We start from the raw sequence: 12664 nt of genomic DNA, 5'->3' as shown, positions 1-12664 counted from the left end.
AAATTCAAGTAAGGAGCACGGTATTCTTTAGTTTAATGCTAAGAAAATTGAATTTTCTACTATAAAGTAATTATGATGGCTGAATCTTTGGACCAAAATCATAGATTGAGTGGGACCGCATTCAAGGAGTTAATGACGGTTGTGCAAGCCCAAATAGTACGTAGAATGACTTTATGGGGTCAGACAGCAATAAGGAGACTTAGCAAGATTCAAACAATGATTTATTAGGGAAAGGTGTTTGTTTTAAGCCTAATGATAATCTATTCTTCTTCCATATTTTACCACTCTTAGATTGTTTTACAAAGAAACTATTTTTCTTATTATACTCAACCCAATATTTATTGGGTTATTTTCGTTAGTCCAAAACACAAATAATAATTGAGGTTCATTGCTTCAAAACACTAAGAATAGGTGTAGGCGAATAGAATTTTAAAAATATTGGCTTGATATACACTTTGGAGCCTTGACCTTTTTATTGATTTTTCTGTTCAAGTAATTGTTTGTGCTCTGTTCATGTCCTCGAGATTTTCTTTATCGACAACTTAAAAGTTTTGCGCTAACAATTTTAAGGTTCTATTCATTTTTATGATGACTACTTCTACACATGAAAGTGAAACACTAAGGGAGTTAGCCTCTAACTTTGCCAAGGTTGATCAGTGTGATGGTTGACAATTTTTGGCGATGGTAGAAAAAGATGCACTTCTTACTAACAACTTTGAAGATTGCTTATGTTTTAGATACTCCTAAATTGAAAGAGAATGAAAATGAATCTATTGCTACAACTCGAGAAAAGAAAAATGTGACAATGTTGATTACATGTGCATAAGCCACATATTGAATGATTTATCTAATGGTTTATTGGACACCTACCAGAATGAGACCATCGATAAAGAACTATTAGACAAATTGGAAACAATGTACATGATTGAAGACGCTACAAGTAAGAACGTTCTTGTTAGTTGTTTCAATAATTTTCACATGATTGATGGTCATTTTGTTACAAAACAATTTTGTGAAATTGAAAAAAATGTTCAATCAAATTAAACAATATAACATGACAATGAATGAAATGATTGTTGTATCCTCCATTATAAACAAACTTCATTCATCCTGGAAAGATTTTAAAAGAAATCTAAAATATAAGAAAGAGCATGTATATCTCTTGAGGCTTTGGAAAATCATCTTTGAATTGAAGAAGAATACAAAAAGTAAGATTAGAACCTATATTTTGAAAATGTCAAAGTACATGTTATGGAGTAAGGGCAAGCTGCTATACCATCCAATAAAAAGTTCAAATATACTGCTAGAGTACTTAAGTTCAAGAATAAACAAAAGGGTTCATGCCACCATTGTGGTAAGACTGAACATTTCAAGAACGAATGCCAATTTTTAAAGCAGAACACTTCTTTTAAAGCTAATGATATAGGAAAGTTTGTTGCCATGATTTTTAAAATTAATATAGTATATTTTGGGGTTGAACCTGAATTATGCAATGAACACAAACGAAAAATGAGAAAATTGGACACAAATATTTAATGTGAAAAACCCTTTCCAAAGAGGATAAAAAACCACGGGCAAGGAAAAACTTCACTAAAATGAAAAAAAACTGAAAAAATGGAGTACAAGATGGAGAAACAAATAAGCCTCGAACTCAAATTATAAAGTTTTCCAGAAATTCCTACAAACTCTCTTAATTTTGTTGTGTTATTCTCAACCTTTCTAGGATTTCTATAAGGCCTATTTATAGGTTGAATTTGGTACAAAAATTTGACTAAAACATCCCTATAATAGTCAGAGTTTAAATAGGGAAAGAAATCAGAGTTTAACTGGGAGAAGAAGACCAATAAGCTTTGGAACATGTTGCCACGTCGTGACATGGCTGCTGCCTCTTTGGGACGTGGCAAATCTTCTCGTCGTGACACAGGTGGTCGTGTTGTCGAGACAGTGCTTCTTCCTCATCGGGACATCAAATCTGTTTTGGCAAAAAATGTGAAGCACACTCCACAAGTCTCCACCTTGACTCGTATTTCCAAAACGCCTTCTTTGCCGAGCCTCGCCAGAGGCCTAACTCAATCTTTGTCGAATATTCACCAAGTTTAGGTAATGCTTGAACTTGGAAATTGGAAAATTCTTTGTCATCATGTTCGTTAGGTTATTCTCTGTGCTGATTTTGAGAATCTAAACATCTTCTTGAGCAATCACTTCCTGAAAAAATGGTACTAAATATCTGTATGTTTTGTTCTTTAGTGATGCATCTGGCTTTTCATGAGATGTATGACACTTTGACTATCACAATATATGACAATCTTTTCGTTTTTATCAACTAGCTCCTCAAATAGATGTCTCAACCAAATGACTTCTTTTACAGCCTTTGTGATAGCCATATATTTAGCTTCGGTAGTCGATAGAGCCACAATAGCCTGAATGGTGGCTTTCTAACTAATAGTGCAATTTTTGAAGGTGAATAGATAACCTGTAAGAAATCTTTTTTTATCTAAGTCTCTGGCATAATTTGAGTCTATATAGTCGATTAGACCTTTTGAACATCTTCCAAATTCTAAACAAGTACTTGAAGTCCCTCTTAAATATCACAGTATCCACTTAAAAACTTGCCAATGTAATTTGTCGGGTTTGACCATATACCTACTTACTACACTAATAACATGTGAAATATTGGGACGAGTACAAACCATTGCATACATTATGTTTTCGACCGTGCTAAAGTAAGGAACAAAAGACATGTACTTTCTTTGTCTTTGGTTTTTAGTGAGTCTAAAGTCAAAAGTTTGAAGAGGGCAGCTAAGGGAGTACTAACTGGTTTAGAATCTTGCATTCTAAATTGTTCGAGAATCCTTTCGATGTATCCTTTTTGTGATAGAAATAACTTTCTGGAGCATTGATCTCTCGAAATTTCCATTTTAAGATTTTCTTAGTCGCACCGAGATCCTTCATCTCAAATTTAGAGTTAAGCATGGTTTTAAGTCGTTCAATCTTGGATGGATCTTTAGCCATAATTCACATATCATCAACATAAAGTGGTAAATAGATAAGTGATCCATCATCTAAATGTTGTAGATAAACACAACTATTGTACTTACTTTGAACAAAACCAATCCCTAACATGAAAGAATTAAATTTGTGTACCACTGTTGAGGAGACTATTTCAGGTCGTATAATGATTTTTGAATAAGACAAACATGATCTTCGATCTTAAAGCCTCCGGTCAGCTGCATGTAAATGTCCTCATCTAAGTCCCCATGAAGGAATGCAATTTTCACATATAATGCTCCAATTTTAGATTGTATAATGCAACAAGAGCTAACAGTGCTCAAATGGACGTATGCTTCACAATTGGAGAGAAAACATCATGAAAATCAACTCACTCTAGTTGACTGTAGCTCTTTGCGACCAATTTTACCTTATATCTCGTGTTACCTTGACCCGAGCCTTCCTTATTTTTAAACACACACTTGCAACCGACGATTTTCTTTTCGGTGGGTGGTTCAACAAGTTTCCATGTATCGTTCTTATGAAGAGACTCCATCTCTTCTTCCATGGCAACAAGCCACTTACTAGAATTAGAAGCATGAACTAACTATGAATAATTTGAAGGATCAATTGAGTCGATGCTCTCTACTACACTAGAGCATATGCCACAAGATTTCCTTCATAGTATTTTTTGGCGATTTAATATCTCTCTTTTTGTCTGGGGCTAACTTCTAATCTCGAATTTGAGATGTTTGGGTCTCCAGTTGAGATGGAGAAGCCTCAAAACCCTTCTGTTGCATTGAAAAAATGTCGGTTTTGGAAATTCTACCTAATGTTGTGACAAGTCAATTTTCCTCATCGGAACATCGCCTCTATTTGTCGCATCGTTGCGACGCCGAGCTTTGTGACATCGTGATGTCACCGTCTATTTTGGTCTCCAACTTCACCTTACTCGAAACACTCGACTTTTCGGTGTTGTTATAACCTAAGGACCCCATTTTGGACAAAATCATTAATGTTTCATCAAACGTAACATTTTTACTGACTATGATCTTACTTGTTTCTAGGCACCATAGCTTGTAACCTTTTATCCCGGCTACGAAACCCAAAAGGATACACTTTACCGTTCTTGGTTCAAGCGTTCCCTGACTAACTCGAGCATATGCAAAACATCCGAATACTTTAAGATTAAAGCAATTAGGAGATTTACCGGAGAAAATCTCTTCGGGAATCTTTTCTTCCAAAACTCGATGCAGAGATTGGCTCACCAAGTAGCTTGCGAGATTAACCACTTTGGGCCAAAACTCATTTTCTAAACCTGCATTGGAAAGCATATATCGGGTTTTGTCAAGTAATGTTTTGTTCATCTATTTAGCTATACCATTTTGCTGCGGGGTTGTCTTTTAATCCCTTTTCGTTTGAAAAAATTGTTAAGCTCAGTTGGATAGAATTTGAGCCCATTATCTGTTCTGAATCACTTTACAGACTTCCCAATCTATTTTTCCAACAAAGTCTTCCACTGTTTGAAGATCCCGAAGACTTCATTCTTATGTTTTAAGAAATAAACCCAAACTTTCCTAGAGTGGTTGTCAATAAAAGTTAGAAGATATTTGCTACTTCCTTTGGAGATGAATGGAGTAGACCCCATAAATCGAAATGAATATAATTGAGAGCCCCTTTAATCTTATGCACTGGCGTATCAAAGTTAACTCGGGTCTGCTTCCCATAAATGCAATGCTTGCAGAAATTTAACTTTCCAACTATGGTGCCTATAAGAAGGCCTATTTTGCTTAAAATAGTCATACCTTTTTCACTTATATAACCAAGTCACATGTGCCAGTGCTGGCTTGATTCAGAATTCGAAACGAGTGGATTTTGTTGAGTTGCCGTAATGTTAGAGGCTTAAGTTGACCATAACAAGAGTATCAAATTTTATAAAGAACTTTTGTAGCAATTCTTTACAGGATAATATTTGAATATTAGAATATGGAGGAAAATAAAGAAATATTTGTTTCTTAATATTTTGGTGTGTCATGGTATATGATAATATACCATGTAAATTAAATTCCACTCTTATTTATAGTTCTCATGTCTTTTCATAGAGATATGACTATATAATCGATGTCTATTTGTATAGTCACATCTATTAAGAATGAACATAATTATTCATTACATATTACTTGAATAATCATAAATTTTTTTATTAATAATCAAGTAACATAACTTTTAGTAACAAGAAACATGACTCGTTACTTTTGAATAGTGAAAACTCTTAGATGATAACCAAGAGTTATAACTTTTGGTTACTTAAAACTTTTCATTTGCAATTATTGGAATACTATATATATTTTGAAAATGTTCTAACATTAAAGTGTAAGTAAACTAAAGTGAGTCACCTATTTACACTTAAGCTTTCAAGGCAGAAAGCCTTAAAAGAAGAGAATCTTATTTATAGTATAGGAGTGAGGTTGTTATTTGGTGAGTAAGATTTAAATCATAATTTGTACTCATCGAAGTATAGTGGATTGACTCTTTAGGACTCGTAGGCGTATGAGGTATTTAAACATTGTAAAAATGTTTTTGGTGTTCTGTCTCCATTTTTACCTATAGTAATCAAATAGTTCAATTGTAACTTACTTTATATTTGAACTTGTATCTGCCAAGCAAAAATAAATATTATTTCTTTTTGTATTGAAGTTTGACACTCAATGTTGTTGAAACCAGATCGAATTGGACCGGATCGAATCAATCAATCGGATTGATTAGATTAGAAATCGGTTAATAGTCTGGTTTGTTGTGTGATAAAAACTGTTTTGGCCATGAACCGACAAGAACCACGATTGAATCGCAAACCATTGATTGGAAAGAACCAATAAAAAATCGATTCAACTAGTTTTTACATAATAGGACCAAATTAGATTAGGTCGGATAGAAAAAAAACACCCACTTTCAAAAACTCTAAACTAGCCCAACCCAATTTTGTTAAAACAAATGAAAAAAAAGAGAGCCCTAGCCTATGTTTCTACCCTTCTCAACATCTCTAAATCTGAAGAATACAGAAAGTAAAAAAAAATAAAAATAAAAACTCACTCACCATCAACACTCAACCCTCTATACAGAAGTGAATCTAGGGGGTTGTCAGGTCTTGTCCTCCCTAAAATAGAAAATTACTATTTAAATATTTTAAAAATTTAAATTAGAAAAAGTAAAATTTTACTTTGACCCTCTAAAATTATAAAAATTAAATTTAATCATTTACAAATTATAAAGATATAGACTATTAAAAATTAAAATTTCATTTGGCCCCCTAAAAATTTTCTGGCTTCGTCCTTGCCTCTATAGTATTGGCCTCTCCCTGCTCGCCCTCGTCTACTTCAGATCAGTGGTTCTTGGCTTGCCAGTGTATCCATCCACTGCTATTTTGTTTTAAACAACTTTGAACCAAAGGAAAAATAGAAAACTAAAAACTAAAGAGAACATTAAGAATTGAACAAATCAAAAAATGTAAATGAAAAGTTTTAATGACTTTTTATTAAAAAAATAATAATATAAAACTTTGAAAATTGAAGAGTGTTGTTGTGTTGAACCTGTGGCCTGCAGTGCAGCAAAAGACCAACAGCAGCAAATTGTACAAGTTGAGCTGCTATACTGTTTTAAAGTGAAGGATCACATTTTGAATGTTTTATTCCTATGCAACTTTGTCCAAATCTTTTGTAATATGACGGCTAAGTTAGTAGGATAGATTGACTGATTCATTTTGATGTAATAGCTGTTATATCAACTTTCTTTCGTAAGCTAGTTGTATTTTTTTAGTATGTATTAAGTAAGGGCAGTTAAATTAGTAGGTAACTGTCAAATTGTTTGTAACTCCCATAATTCAAAATTTGAATGAAAATTACATGACTTTCAGTTACAAATTTTTTGCTGAGTTATCATTCTTTGTTTTTCTCTTTTTGCTTCATTCGTTTTTGTTATTTTTCTTGCTGAAAAATCCAACAAATGGTATCGAGAGCTTTCAGTTTCTGAGGGCCTTTGTTGTACACTGTCATTAAGCAAGTTGTGCTTAGAACAAAAGAAGCAGATGTTATTTTTTTTGGCTGCTGAAAAATGAGTTTTACACCACCTCCTCCACCTGTCTTTGCTAGAGAAAATTACAACATTTGGGCAGTGAAAATAAGGACATACCTGGAAGCACATAACCTGTGGAATGTTGTTCTCAATGACACTGAGCCACCACCACTGAGGGCCAACCTGACTATAGCTCAGATTAGGCAGCATAGTGAAGATTGTGCCAAGAAGTACAAGGCTATGTCGTGCCTTTAAAGTGGAGTTTCTGATGTTATTTTCACAAGGATAATGGCCTGTGACACTCCAAAGTAGGCCTGGGATAAACTCAAGGAGGAGTTTCAAGGGTCTGACAAGACCAAGCAACAGTAGCTGATCAACTTGAGAAGAGACTTTACGAATCTGAAGATGAAGGACTCAGAAACCATTAAGAAGTATGCTGACAGAATTATGGCTACTGTCAACAATATAAGTCTACTTGAGGAAGAATTTAGTGACCAAAGAGTGGTTGAGAAAGTCATAACAACCTTGCTAGAGAAGTATGAAGCAAAAATTTCTTTTCTGGAAGATTCAAGGGACTTGTCAAAAATCCCTTTAACAGAGCTTATAAATGCTCTTTATGCTCAAGAGCAGAGAAGGGCAAATAGGCAGGAAGATCACTATGAAGAAGCTTTTCAGGCTAGAAATAGAGAAAGCTCAAGTTCAAACACGAATGCCAAAGGCAAAAAGCCTTGGACTGAGAAGAAGAAGAGAGAGCCTGCCAGAAAGAAGTTCCCACCTTGTGTCCATTACAATAAGACTACTCATTTTGAGAAATAATGCTGGTACAGACTAGATATTCAATGTAGAGCCTGCAAGCAATTTGGCCACATTGAAAAGGTCTGTAAAAACAAATCAAAAGCACAACAACAGTATCAAAACCAAGCTCAAGCTGCAGAAGAAGTTGAAACACAAGAAGAGCATGTTTTTTCAGCATCATGCTTTGCAAGCTCGAGCAAAGTTAGCAAAATACGGCTGATTGACAGTGGATGTACCCACCATATGGCTTCTGAGAAGAGTATATTCAAGGAGCTTGACACCACATTCAAGTCCAAAGTCAAAATTGGTAATGGTGAGCTGCTGGAGGAAAAAGGCAAAGGCAAGGCTTTGATAAGCACTAAGTCAGGTAATAAAACCATTTCAGAGGTTCTCTATGTACCTGACATTGACCAAAACTTGTTGAGTGTTGGCCAGCTATTAGAGAAGGGCTACTCTCTAATTTTTGAAGGCAGGAACTGCTTGATCAAAAATGCTGCTGGTGAAGTGTTAACTACAGTGGCTATGCAAGACAGAACCTTCATTGTGGATGTGAATCAACTGCAGGCAAGGGCATATGCATCTCAGTCTGATGAAACAGACTTGTGGCACAGGAGGCTGGGACATGTAAACTACAATTCTTTGAGCTTGTTGCAAAAGATGAATTTGGTCAGTGATATGTCCAAAATTGGATCAAGGGAAGTTGTGTGTGAGGTCTGTCAGCTAGGCAAGCAGACCAGATTACCCTTTCCAGTCAACAAGGCCTGGAGAACATAAGGAAAGCTTCAGCTTGTTCATACAGACATCTGCGGACCTATGAAAACTACCTCTTTAAATGGCAGCAGGTACTTTGTACTCTTCATTGATGATTATTCAAGGTTCTGTTGGGTAAATTTTTTGAAGCATAAGTCAGATGTTTATGATTCTTTCTGTAAATTTAAAGCTTTGGTTAAAAATCAAGCTAATTGCAAACTGAAATGTTTGTGGTCTGACAATAGATCTGAGTATGTATCTCAGAAGTTTCAAAAATTATGTGATGATGCTGGAATTCAACATCAGTTAACCACTGTGTATACACCACAGCAAAATGGTGTCTGTGAAAGAAAAAAGAGAAGAGTCCTTGACATGGCTAGGTGTCTGTTGTGCGAGGCTAAAATGCCTAACATTTTTTGGGCTGAAGCTGTGAATACAGCTGTTTACCTATTGAATAGGCTACCAACTAGTGCAGTTAAGGGTAAAACACCCTTTGAAGCCCTGGTTTGGACAGAAACCATCTGTCTCACATTTGAAGGTGTTTGGTTGCCTATGCTATGTGCTAGTACCTGAGGAGGAAAGAACCAAGTTGGATAGGATGTCCATGCCAGGGGTGTTTGTTGGCTATAGCAGTGTAAATAAGGGATATAAAGTTTTTGATCCATTGACCAAGAAGGTTGTAGTGAGCAGAGATGTCAAATTCAGTGAAGCAAATAGCTGAAAATGAGATGGAATTGAAGCAAATTTGCCTTAGGTAGATCAGAATGGCATTGATTTGCAGCAAGCTAAAAATGAAGCAGTAATTGAATATAGTTATGATGATGAACCTGTTCGAGGCATCAGAACATTAGCAAACATCTATGAAAGATGTGCTGTAACACTGGTAGAACCTTCATGCTATGATGAAGCTGTAAGAGAAAGAAGCTGGCAAGATACTATGGAAGCTGAGTTCAGAATGATTCAGAAGAATGACACTTGGGAGCTTGTTAATATACCTGAAAATAGAAAAATCATAGGTGTGAAATGGGTCTATAGAATAAAGAGCAAAGCAGATGGCTCTCTGAATATACATAAAGCCAGATTGGTTGTTAAAGGTTATAGTCAGTAGCAAGGGGTTGATTTTTCTGAGACTTTTACACCTGTTGCAAGGTTGGACACTATCAGACTGCTGCTTGCTTTGGCAGCTCAAAAGCACTGGAAGGTACACCATTTAGATGTTAAGTCAGCCTTTCTAAATGGCTTTCTTAATGAAGAAATTTTCATAGAGCAACCTGAAGGTTTTAAGGTCTGTGGTGAAGAATAGAAGGTTTACAAGTTGAAAAAGGCCTTGTATGGCCTAAAACAGGCTTCAAGAGCCTGGTATGAAAGGATTGATGGCTATTTAGCAAGGCTCGGGTTCATAGAAAGTGTCAGTGAGCCTACACTTTATGTTAAGAATGATCAGAAGGAAACTTTGTTAATTGTTTCCTTGTATGTTGATGATCTGCTGGTCATTGGCTGCAAAGATGAACTTATAGAAGACTTTAAGAAGCAGATGCAAGAAGTCTTTAAAATGACTGATCTTGGTTTGATGACCTATTTTCTTGGCATAGAAATAAAACAAGGGAGTGATGGTATTTTCATAAGTCAGCAAACATTTGCATCCAAGGTGTTGGAGAAATTTTGCATGCTGAAATGCAAACCAGTTACTACACCTGTTGCATTGGGGTAGAAGTTGTCAAGTACCAGTGAGCATGATCGAGTAGATGAAAAAGCTTATAGAAGTTTAATTGGCTGCCTACTCTATTTGACAGCAACTAGACCAGACATTGTCTATGCTGTCAGTCTTCTTTCAAGGTTTATGTATTGCAGTAATATGGCTCATTTAAAGGCAGCAAAAAGGGTGTTAAGGTATGTCAAAGGAACCATCGATTCTGGTATGAAGTTTTAGAAGACAAAGGAGCTGAAACTTGTTGGCTACTCTGATAGTGATTGGGCAGGGTCAGTTGATGATATGAGGAGCACTTCAGGTTACTTCTTTACTTTAGGCTCAAGTGTTTTTAGCTGGAGCTCAAAGAAGCAACAAACTGTTGCACAATCCACAGCAGAGGCAGAGTATATCTCAGCTGCAGTAGCAGTTAATCAAGCCATTTGGCTTAGAAAGATTTTAAATGATTTGAATAAAAGTCAAGCTCAACCTACTGAAATCAGGGTGGATAATCAATCAGCTGTGGCCATAGCAAAAAATCCAATCTTCCATGGTAAGACTAAACACTTCAAAATTAAATTCCATTTTGTTAGAGAAGCTGAGCAATCGAGGGAGGTTAGCTTAGTCCATTGCAGTTCAGAAACTCAGTTAGCTGACATTTTAACAAAGCCATTAGGAGCCAACAGATTTAATGTTTTGAAAGCAGAGATTGGTGTTTGTTGCATACAGTCCAAGGAGGAGTGTTGAACCTGTGGCCTGCAGTGCAGCAAAAGACCAGCAACAGCAAATTGTACAAGTTGAGCTGCTATACTGTTTTAAAGTGAAACAATGGAGCTGGTTCGAGTGGAGGATCACATTTTGAATGTTTTATTCCTATGCAACTTTGTCCAAATCTTTTGTAATATGATGGCTAAGTTAGTAGGATAGATTGACTGATTCATTTTGATGTAATAGCTGTTATATCAGCTTTCTTTTGTAAGCAAGTTGCATTTTTTTAGTATGTATTAAGTAAGGGCAGTTAAATTAGTAGCTAACTGTCAAATTATTTGTAACTCCCATATATTCAAAATTTGAATGAAAATTACATGACTTTCAGTTACAAATTTTTTGCTGAGTTATCATTCTTTGTTCTTCTCTTTTTGCTTCATTCGTTTTTGCTATTTTTCTTGCTGAAAAATCCAACATGTTGTTGTGTATTTATGGCTCACCTTGAAAGGGGAAATAATAAGTTAAACAAATGGTAGAATATAGCTATCAGTTAGCTACTAACATATTTTTTATTTGAAATAATATTTAATTTATTTTAAATAATATTATAGTAGATTTTTATTATGAAGATGATATTGGACCGGTTGAATCAGAAATTTTAAACTAGAAATTTGTAGTCTGATCGGGTCAATCATCTGTCCGATTCTAAGAATATTGCTGACATTTGACGCACTAAATGGTGATCCTTTTGTTGAGTATTGCTCAAGATTAAAGGTTTTCTTTTTTTTGGTAACAAGACACCTTGGATGAATTTGATGGAAAATTAAGATGAAAGCCTTCATTAAGCCTATGGATGAGGAGACATAACGCTCAATTCTGAATTTCTGATAATATTGATGGTGTAAAAATTCTAAAGCCAGAGGTTACTTGGATGAGTGAAGAGGAGAAACATGCAAATAAAAATTCTAAGGCTCAAGACAACACATGAGAGAACTAGTATACTGAAGTAATCAAAGTTACAAATGTTGGCTATCGAGATAGGATGCAAGAAAACGAGACTTTAGCAGATTTGTATGTGAAGTAAGCAAAAGGCTCGATGACTCCAAGCCGTTCTTTTCTTCTACTTTAGCTCTAGATAAGAAAAAGGAATTACAAACATTGGTGTCCCCGATTATGGTTATAGATTATAAACCGAGAATAGATTAAAGAAAAATGACATGGATCTGGTTATTTGGACCATATCGTTATTAGATTAACAAGCCTTGTCAATTCTCACATGCCTAATGACGAAAACATATCTTGAAGCACCAAGAAAACATGCATCAATTAGTAGCAAATTTAAAGTTGATGAGTTAAGCAAAGTGAAGCCAATATCTGTATTGGGGTTTACTGTCTGAGCCTCTGAGGTTTCAAGATAGAACCTCGTGCAAGATATAATGCAATTTGCCAAATGACAAATGAACATAAAACAGGGGACAATAGTTTTTGATCAGTTTTGATGGATGGTTTTCACTCATCACAGTCAACTACTTATCCAAGCAATTTGTTATTTAATTAAGAATCACGTGGCTGGTGACGCGTGGAGGGAGGTGATTTTGAGCCTTGAAGCCCTTCCTCCTCTCTCTTGCCAATCCATTCTGACTCTTTCATAATTTCTATTTTGGATAG

The sequence above is a fragment of the Gossypium hirsutum genome, chromosome D12, assembly GCF_007990345.1.
Source record: "Gossypium hirsutum isolate 1008001.06 chromosome D12, Gossypium_hirsutum_v2.1, whole genome shotgun sequence".
Lineage (NCBI taxonomy): Eukaryota > Viridiplantae > Streptophyta > Magnoliopsida > Malvales > Malvaceae > Gossypium > Gossypium hirsutum.
The sequence above is the reverse complement of the archived record's forward strand: the minus strand, read 5'-3'. Positions refer to the sequence as shown.